General features: G+C 42.0%; 1 protein-coding gene across 2 annotated transcripts in view; it reads left to right on the top strand.

Moving 5' to 3' along the window:
• The first annotated feature begins 7,930 nt into the window (after window positions 1-7,930).
• SESTD1 (SEC14 and spectrin domain containing 1) overlaps window positions 7,931-8,953 on the top strand; it is a 151,536-nt gene continuing 150,513 nt past the window's right edge. Inside the window, exon 1 of one of the 2 annotated variants that reach the window (XM_024243509.3) lies at window positions 7,931-8,774. The gene's annotated coding sequence lies outside the window, so the exon portion shown is untranslated. The remainder of the gene's footprint in view (window positions 8,775-8,953) is intronic. The other variant, XM_024243510.3, reaches the window with a different exon arrangement.

The following is an 8,953-nucleotide window of genomic DNA, read 5'->3' as shown; positions in this document are numbered from 1 at the left end:
AAGAGAAACCTACTCTTCATTCCTTTTTTCCCCCTAAATCTAAGACAATATTAATGAGGCATAAAGCTAGCTGGTGTCAGATGTTTTGAGCACACTGATCCACAGTGCCGGAATCAAGTAACTCCACACCCTAAGAAGTGGCTTTAACCCAGGATGACACAATCTGTATTTGTCAAATCGCCAACTTAAGAAAGAAAGAAATTGTTTAAAAGCCCTTTGTTACACAATAATGTTTTATTCAGAAGGAGAGGAAAAGTTAGACTGATACAAAAGGCAATTCTTTCCATCTTCCACTCTATCCCACAACCAAATCAACTCTGCTTCTGTGTTGCTAGTGCCTCCTCCGACTTTATGCAATGGGACTTCTCACGAGCTGCCATTAAGCTGCTCGTTAACAGAAGAGTTGTACACACCTCTCCAGTGCAGCTGGAAAGAGTGACAGAGTGGAAGGAGCCTGGGCATGGGTGGAGATTATTTTTAAATGTGGTTTGTCCCTATTTTGTCCAAAAACACAGGATTAAAAAAAAAACTGTAGATAAACAAGAGAACCATTTCTTACCACCAGAGAATTGAAGCTAGGAGGAAAATACTTTAGTCCCTGGCCTAGAGTGTTAGCGTCCAGGGCAGAACACATTACTTGATGGCTAAGATAAATATTGACCTTTGTATTCAATCTGATAACTGGCACACATTAGAAAAACAACAGAGAATCTTATGACTTGGACCAAGCTTGTTTTTAACATTCTTTTCTGTCTTACTAATTTCTAGGACCCAGCCCCATATTGAAATATCATGTAACAGAAACCAAAGAGCTTTCTCTGTAACTTAACTAATACTTTTTCAATGAGATCTGAATATTTCACTATGCAGATTGAATTTGACAATCAAGTATTTTTACCTCTTTAGCTCTGAATACCATATTTTTAGATTCAAATTTTCTAATGCAAGTAATAAGTAAAAATGTTCTGGTCAAACAAAATTGTGTTTTTCTACCATCATCATGAATAAATTGAAGGATTTATTCTAGGCTAGGATTTTAAAGGAACATTCACAAACCAGAAAAATGTAATTGAGTATAGGTTTTTAATATAAAATGATGAGACTAGAAGTAATTTACATTATAATTTTAACATTTGAGTGGGTAATAAAATATTTCACAAAAATCACCTTTCCAGTGTGAGGCTTTGAAAAGCACACAACTTGCAATGAATATCTATTTTTTTTATTTACCTGGTATCCCTTTCTCTCCTTCTTCGGTAATGCCCCATCTTCTTTGGGGTAAACTTTCTCCCAAGATTAGAGCTGCCAGTTAGGATACCCAGCTCCCCGCATGCCAGGCCAATCTTGTTCTACTGGCCACAGTGTTTGAAATTTCACCTGACACAAAATATCAGCCATTCCTGATATTTTTCTGCATGAGCTATTCAAGCTGGGGGATGTAGGTACAGCCAGTGCTATTTGGGCCTCTGCTCCTTGTAGTCTAAAACAGACTGATTTCCTGTTGGACAGATTGAAGACAAGTCCGAGAGGAATGGATTTGATAGAAGGGGCAAAAAGAAAGATGCTGACTTTGCTAGGTCCTCTGATGCTGGTCTCTGAGGTCCCCAGAAATGCAATTCTTCCTTCAATGCTCTGAGTTACCTCAGTATTAATCCAGAAAAGCCATCATACCTCCACCTCGATCCAGTTCAAATTGGCTTTGGCACTTGCAACCAAAGAATTCTGACTCAGGAACGCTCATTTGAGCATATATTGTAGCATTTAAGGCTTCTTATGGAAAAAAATTGATTGAAGAGAACTATTAAAAATTGGCATAGCCTGTTTACTGTATTCCATTATGTAATATATTGTATATTGCCAGAAGCATTTAAAATGATTTGCCTGAACAATTTGCTTTTCACTTGGCCTCCTTTGTTGACCTCTCTCACAACGTTCATATTAATTAAGAGTGACAGTAAATTGATCACTGAAATTAGAAGCTTTTCCCTTGTCTGAAATGCTATTTTATTTTCTATAATTCACAATACTTTTAAAGCACATTTAATGCTTAAGACATAAACTTGTATTTTGCCTAAATTATGCACCACATCTATGTACCACACACATACAGATAATACTACAAATATTCTAATATTTTCCAAGGCTTATATCAACGAGTAGTCAAGAGGCCTGAATTATAGTGTTTGATATTTTGTTAACTAACTCTAGGGCTGGGTATGTTGCTTAACTTCTCTGAGTCTCAGGGAAAAGAGGATGGAATAGATGGGTGTCTTCCAGTTTTAAGATCCTAATTTTACAACTAGAAAAGAAAATCAGTTTTGTTAAAAAAAAAAAGTTGTGCTGATTTTACAAAAAAAATCAAACACTGCTCTTTATTTTTCCCTTTGGACAGTTTACCAAAAACATTTCTGGAAAGTGTGATTGGGGGGAAGAAAACCTCCCGACCCAAGTGAATGCAAACTCTCTTGGTCTTAGAAAAGGTTCTATTGCCTAAAGCAAGGGTCCCCAACCCCTGGGCTGTGGACAGGTACTGGTCTGTGGCCTGTTAGGAACTGGGCACATAGCAGGAGGTGAGTGGCTGGCCAGCAAGCATTACCACCTGAGCTCTGCCTCTGGTCAGATCAGTGGTGACATCAGATTCTCAGAGGAGCACGAACCCTATTGTGAACAGCACATGTGAGGGATGTAGGTTGCACACTCCAATGAGAATCTAGTGCCTGATGATTTGAGGTGGTACAGTTTCATCTCACAACCATCCCCCATCCCCTCATCCCATGGAAAAAAATTCATATCCATGAATCTGGTCCCTGGAGCCAATAAGGTTGGGGACGGCTGACCTAAAGGACTCAGAATACATTGGCCTAGATAATGAACTAACAGGAGACTAAAACTAAAACAAAAATACTTAAAAATGTCATTTGTATAATTTCAGAATCATGGAATTTTTTTTTTTTTTTTTTTTTTTAAAGAAACACAAGATCTTTTTAATGGCCTCAGTGAAAGAGAGAAATTTTGAGCTGGGAATTAAAATGTCAAACCATCAAAACTGATAAATTGGACACTCAGATTAATTAAATGTACATTATTAAAATAAATGTTATATACCTTTATATAATATGTCAACAATTTTCAAAAATTTATTTTGAAATGTTAAAGAGATAGCTCCAAATTTCCATTTTTGTTTTACCCCTAAAGATATGAGTTATGGGATGCTACAGTTTTGGCATCACCATCTTACGGCTTTGTGACTTTGGTATGTTAGGTGATTGTGGTTGTAAGATATAGAACTCAACCATGTTACTTTGGGGATTAGGGTGTTAGTTTCTTTTCATTTAGTTTATAAAGGATACCTATGAAATCTCAGCCATGAAATCAAGTGTTCCATGAACAACAGAAAAGCTGAACAATCAAAGACCCGGATGTAGTTTGGCTCTGTGTCCCCACCCAAATCTCATCTCGAATTGTAATCCCCACATGTTGAGGGAGGGAAGTGATTGGATTATGGGCGTGGTTTCCCCCGTGCTGTTCTTGTGATAGTGAGTAAATGCTCATGAGATTTGATGGTTTTATAAATGGTAGGTTTTCCTGCACTCACACACGCTCACTCTTCTCTTGCCTGACACCATGTAAGACGTGGCTGCTTCCCCTTCCACTGCGATTATAAGTTTCCTGAGACCACCACAGCCATGTGGAACTGTGAGTCAATTAAACCTCCTTTGTTTATAAATTACCCAGTCTCAGGTATTATCTATATAGCAGTGTGAGAATGGACTAATATAGACCCTAAGAGGAGAAGAATGCAAATTAAATTGTGCATTCTGGAAGACAGAATTTAACGGGTGTTCAGAACCCAAAGCATCAGTGAGAGTTTGTAGTCTTTTCTTAAGAGCAGGGATTCTCATCCTGGTGGAATGTCCTAATCATCTCAGGAGTGTTTGAAAATACAGACTTTTGAGGTCCCATCTACAAAGTTTCTGGTCTAGTTGACCTGGGGGAAAAGCTCCCAGCTAGATTGTCAATGTCATGCTCTGTGTATAGTTTGATGTTGTGGCTCCTTATCCTGGTGCCTGCTGCATGATGACCCGGCCACTAGCTGGCTCCCTCAGCTTCTCCCCTACCTTTTTTTCCACAGCCTCACTGCCTTGGATCCTTCAAGCCTTATCTGTGACTTCACCTTCTTAGCAAGGCCTTCCCTGATAGTAAAAATTGCACCCCAAACCCCAGCACTCTCTAGTCCCCTTCCCTGCATTATTTTTATCCAGCACTTATCACCTTCTAATACACGATTTAATTTACTTATTTTGTGTTTATTGCCTGTCCCACCCACCAGAATGCAAGATTCAAGAGGCAGAATTTTTGTGTATTTTGTCCCTACTCTATCCCCAGTACCTAAATCACAGGAGACGCTTAATCAATACTTGTTGAATGAATATATGAATGGATATTTTCTGCTCAGTCATTGTTTGGTAGACATTAGCTTCTGCTTACTGTTGATCTGTCAGGGCTCTTCCTGCCCATGGACACCCTCTGTGAGTCCTTCTGGATTTCAGCTTCCTCAATTGATTGCCTGATTGGATCAGGGTTTTTTTTTTTTGGACTGATTTTTTCCCCCCAGGTCATTTTTTGAATGAGTATGACTTGCCTGTGTCTAAGTCAGTGCCCACCCAGGGGCAATCAACAGTGATTCAGGGATTACACACACAGCACAAAAGAGTATATTGCCTGGGGCCACCCTTCAGCAAGGGCTGGAGGAGGGGCAGTTTCTCCAAGCCAACTTTGGTGCCAGATGACTGTGTAGCAAATTACCTAACCAAGCTGAGTTTCAGGAAATTGGCAGTAACAATACCAGTTTGAGACAGACTGAGAATTCTTCAGTGGTTCAAGCGAACAATGTATGGAACACGCTCATAGAAGGTGTTTTCACTATTAATTTATGATATAAATAAAACAAGATGAGTATGGGAAGTTATCTAATTTTAGATGACATTCAAATGTGGCTTAAAAAAAAAAAAGCTTGCTGGTATGGTAGCTCACTCCCGTAGTTCCAGCTACTCAGGAGGCTAAGGTGGGAGAAACGCTTGAGGCCTCGAGTTTGAGACCAGCCTTGTCAATACAGGAAGACCTCATCTCTTAAAAATAAATAAATTAGGACAGGTGCGGTTGTTCATGCCTGTAATCCTAGCACTTTGAGAGGCTGAGGTGGGTGGATCACAAGGTCAAGAGTTCGAGACCAGCCTGGCCAACGTGGTGAAACCCCGTCTCTACTAAAAATACAAAAATTAGCTGGGCAAGGTGGCACATGCTTGTAGTCCCAACTACTAGGGAGGCTGAGGCAGGAGGATGGCTTGAACCTGGGAGGCGGAGGTTGCAGTGAGCCGAGACCGTGCTGCTGCACTCCAGTCTGGGCGACACAGTGAGACTCCCTCTAAAATAATAATAATAATAATAATTATTATTATTAATAAATCTAAGAGAAGTAGTAGAGGAGAAATTAAGAATTTAGAAACTTGTTGCTTGAGGTGCCTTTGGATTCTTTTTCTCCACCCTTTAATGTTTTTAAAATGTTACTCTCACTTCACATTGATTTCTAGTTGGCAGGGGTTTCTGTACATAACTTCCAAAGTGATATTTAAGAGGAATAAATGCAAAGATCTGCACAGTTTCCAAAAACAAATTGCAAAATACAGGTTGGAGAAGATATGGTTTTATAGCTGTATATATGTTAAAGACTTAAAAAAGATTTGGGGGTAATTTTTGCTTGTTTTTAGTTGGCAATGACATGATATTTATGAACAGTATGGGGTGGTAGAAAAATAATGTGATATTAAACTGAATTTTGATATATCATCATTACGATGCAGAAAATTGTACTCCTCTACTCCTTCCTTTATAATTGGAATATTGGATTCAGTTCTAGGTGCCACATTTTAAGAGACACTGGAGAATGCTTAGATAAATGCGTATGGAGACAAATGGGATGTGAATAAAAAGTGGGTGGAGAAGGCACATATTGTGACCGCTGACTTCAAATGTTTACAAGGCTGCATATGGAAGGGGAACCATGCTGTTCTGTATTAAACAATGTTGGTACTAGGTTCAGATTCACTGGACACATTCATACACATTGCATTCATATTTACAATAATGATTTAAGGTGCTATTATTATCATTTTCTCCTTTTAGAATGGAGCAAACTCATACTTGGAGCAGTTTTGTGCTTTTCTAAGGTCACACAATTAGGAAGTTATAAACCCAAGATTTGACCAACTTCTTTGGAGTTTAAGTCCAGTGGTGTTTCTACCAATACTGTAGCTACTTACCAAATGTATACAGAGACACATTTTAGTTGAACATAGAAACTAGCAGGACTGTTTAAAAATGAAAACTGTTGTGAGGTCATGAATGGTTTCCTCTCACTTGGAGTTCAAACATATGCTGGATAGCTACATTGCAAGGATCTAGCATATATATATTTACCTTTATAATAAAATATTAAAAACAAATGCTAATCATAGAGCCGAAGAAACTCCAGAAGTAAAGCCTCATGACTATAAGTGATTGAGCTAAGTTCATTCAGTAGTTATTGGAAAACATAGCATCTAAATTTCATTCTCTGAATTTACAGTTTAATGTTTTTTCCATTATAGCAGTTACCTCTCATCTAACACCTAGGTAATACAATGTGGAACCAGAAGTATGTAAAGAGGAAGGGCAGGGATATTTTGTGAATTATTATAATGGATTGCTTGGTATGCTCTTGTTTTACTAGGATAAGCAAAGAATGTGAATGGTAGTTGGAGACAGTTTAAAATGATAAGCAGAGAATGCCACATAGTAGAGAAGGGAAAAACAGAATACCACGGAAGGCTAAAAAAGGCAGGGGCTGTGGACTTCACTGTATTTTCTTCTCGTTGAGTAGATGCTCAACATCTACTTGTTGGGATGGAAAATTATTTCAACACTTCAGCAAACAGTTAAAGAGAACCTTTTCTGTGCTGAGCACTGTGCTATGTTCTGGGGAGCAAAAAAATGAACTAGACAAAATCCCTGTCCTTTTAAGGAACACACAGTCTAGGAAGAAAAGGCCACCAAGCAAAGCAACAGGAAAAAAGCAAGTATTAAAGATTATCATAGGGAATACTGTAGATAGACGATTTTATGAAAGCAGAGAGAAAAAGAGTATTTAATTCATTGTAAGTGTGTGGGGTAAGGACACAGATGTGGTGAAAGGAGATGATGTCAGGGAAGATTCCAAGGAGGAAGGGATGCATTATCTTCATTATCTTGAAGGATAATAGGAGTTCAACTGGTTAAATGAGGGACGGATTTCAGGTGGGGGAAAACCACAAGGGCACAAAGACAAAGTCTATTGAATTTATGTGATATGTAGATATATTAGGAGTTGAAGCTGGAGCCAAGGAGGTCAAGAGATCAGATTTTAAATGGCTTTGTAAACCATGGTAATGAGTTTGAACCTGATTCAACCAGGTGGAGAGAGTCTGAATGATTTTGAAGAGGGACGTTTCATGCTTACCTCTGTCTTTTTGGAGCATTCTCTCTGAGAGTTACATGGAACTGAAGCAGCAGTGAAATTAAAGGCTTGACCTAGAGTGGCAAAGAGGTGGAAGTCATGGAGACAGACTGATATTCACAGAATTAAGAGGAAGAATTAATCCATGGGATTTTAAGTCAGAAAACTTTAGTGGAGAGAGATTTGGTTGCTTAGTTGTTGGAATAGGAAGATTTTATCAATGGAATTAGGTGATACTGAAGTGAGTGGCTGAGTGAATAATATGGAAGTCTTGAAATTGGGACCACACAGCTGCTCTGATCTGGTGTGAATTTGCTGATGACTCTTTTGAATTGAATTCAGGAAATGACATAAAAATGATTTGCGCAATAAAATGAAAACAAGGACTCTTTTAAGTCAGTATACTTGGAGAAAAATAACTAGGTTGGTAAAAATGGGGAAGTAGCCATTATCAGGGAGCCCCATTGTGGATTAATTTTGGACTGTCCAATGGAAAGATCCTCAAAGCAAAACAAATGCCCTGAATCCAGCCCTTCCTCACCGCAACCCTTTCCCTTTCATCTGCCTTCATCCTTCAGCCACACCACCGCTTGGCAGTGAGTACTTGGGAGCAGCTCTTGGTGACTTTGTACTCGAACCTTCGAACTCCAGCATGAGGCCAGAGGAAATAAATGACCTGCCAAGGTGTCAAGTAACGGACCCTCTCTTAAGCCCAGACTTCTGACTCCAGGTCTAGGGACCCTTCACTCTCCAAGACTGCCTCCCGCCTGGGGAGCCTGGGTCTCGGCTAGGGGTGGGGACAGCAGGGTCCGTCCGGAGCGCCAGAGTCCCACTCGCGCCCAGCCCTCAGCCCTAGGCCCGTTTGGACGCCCGGCCCCGCCCCGCCCCGCCCCGCCTCCTTCCCCCTTCCCCCTTCCCCCTTCCCGCGCCGGGCGGGTCGCTGTACCGCCGTCACCCGGGCGCGCGCGGGGTCGCGCGGACGCGGCTCGGGCCGCGGATGCCGAGAGGTCGCCGGGCCACCCGCACTCCTGCTCCCCGCCTGACGCACGGAGGGGCCAGGACGCGATTTGCCGCGAGTGACTGGAGCCGCCGCCGTCGCCGCTGCCGCCGCCGCCCGGGCCCGCTCCGCCCCCAGCCCGCCTTCCTCCCGCCGCGCCCTCCGCCTCCGCCCGCACCTCGCTAGCGTTCCCCTGTCTTCCCCAACGCCCCGGAGCCGCCGGCCGCTAGCGTCAGCGCCAGCCAGGTGAGTGTGGCCGCCGCTCGGCCCGGGCGGGAGAAGCGCGCAGGCCCCGCGGCCGGGTGGCCGGCTTGGGCCGGTGCAGTCGGCGGCGGCGGCGGCGGCAGCGGCAGCGGGCCCGGCTTTCTTCCCCCGCGCGGGCCGCGGGGCGGAGGGGCTGCGCAGTGAAGGAGGGGCGCCCCCGC

Source organism: Pongo abelii, chromosome 11, assembly GCF_028885655.2.
Source record: "Pongo abelii isolate AG06213 chromosome 11, NHGRI_mPonAbe1-v2.0_pri, whole genome shotgun sequence".
In the NCBI taxonomy this organism is placed as follows: Eukaryota; Metazoa; Chordata; class Mammalia; order Primates; family Hominidae; genus Pongo; species Pongo abelii.
The sequence above is the reverse complement of the archived record's forward strand: the minus strand, read 5'-3'. Positions and strand labels throughout refer to the sequence as shown.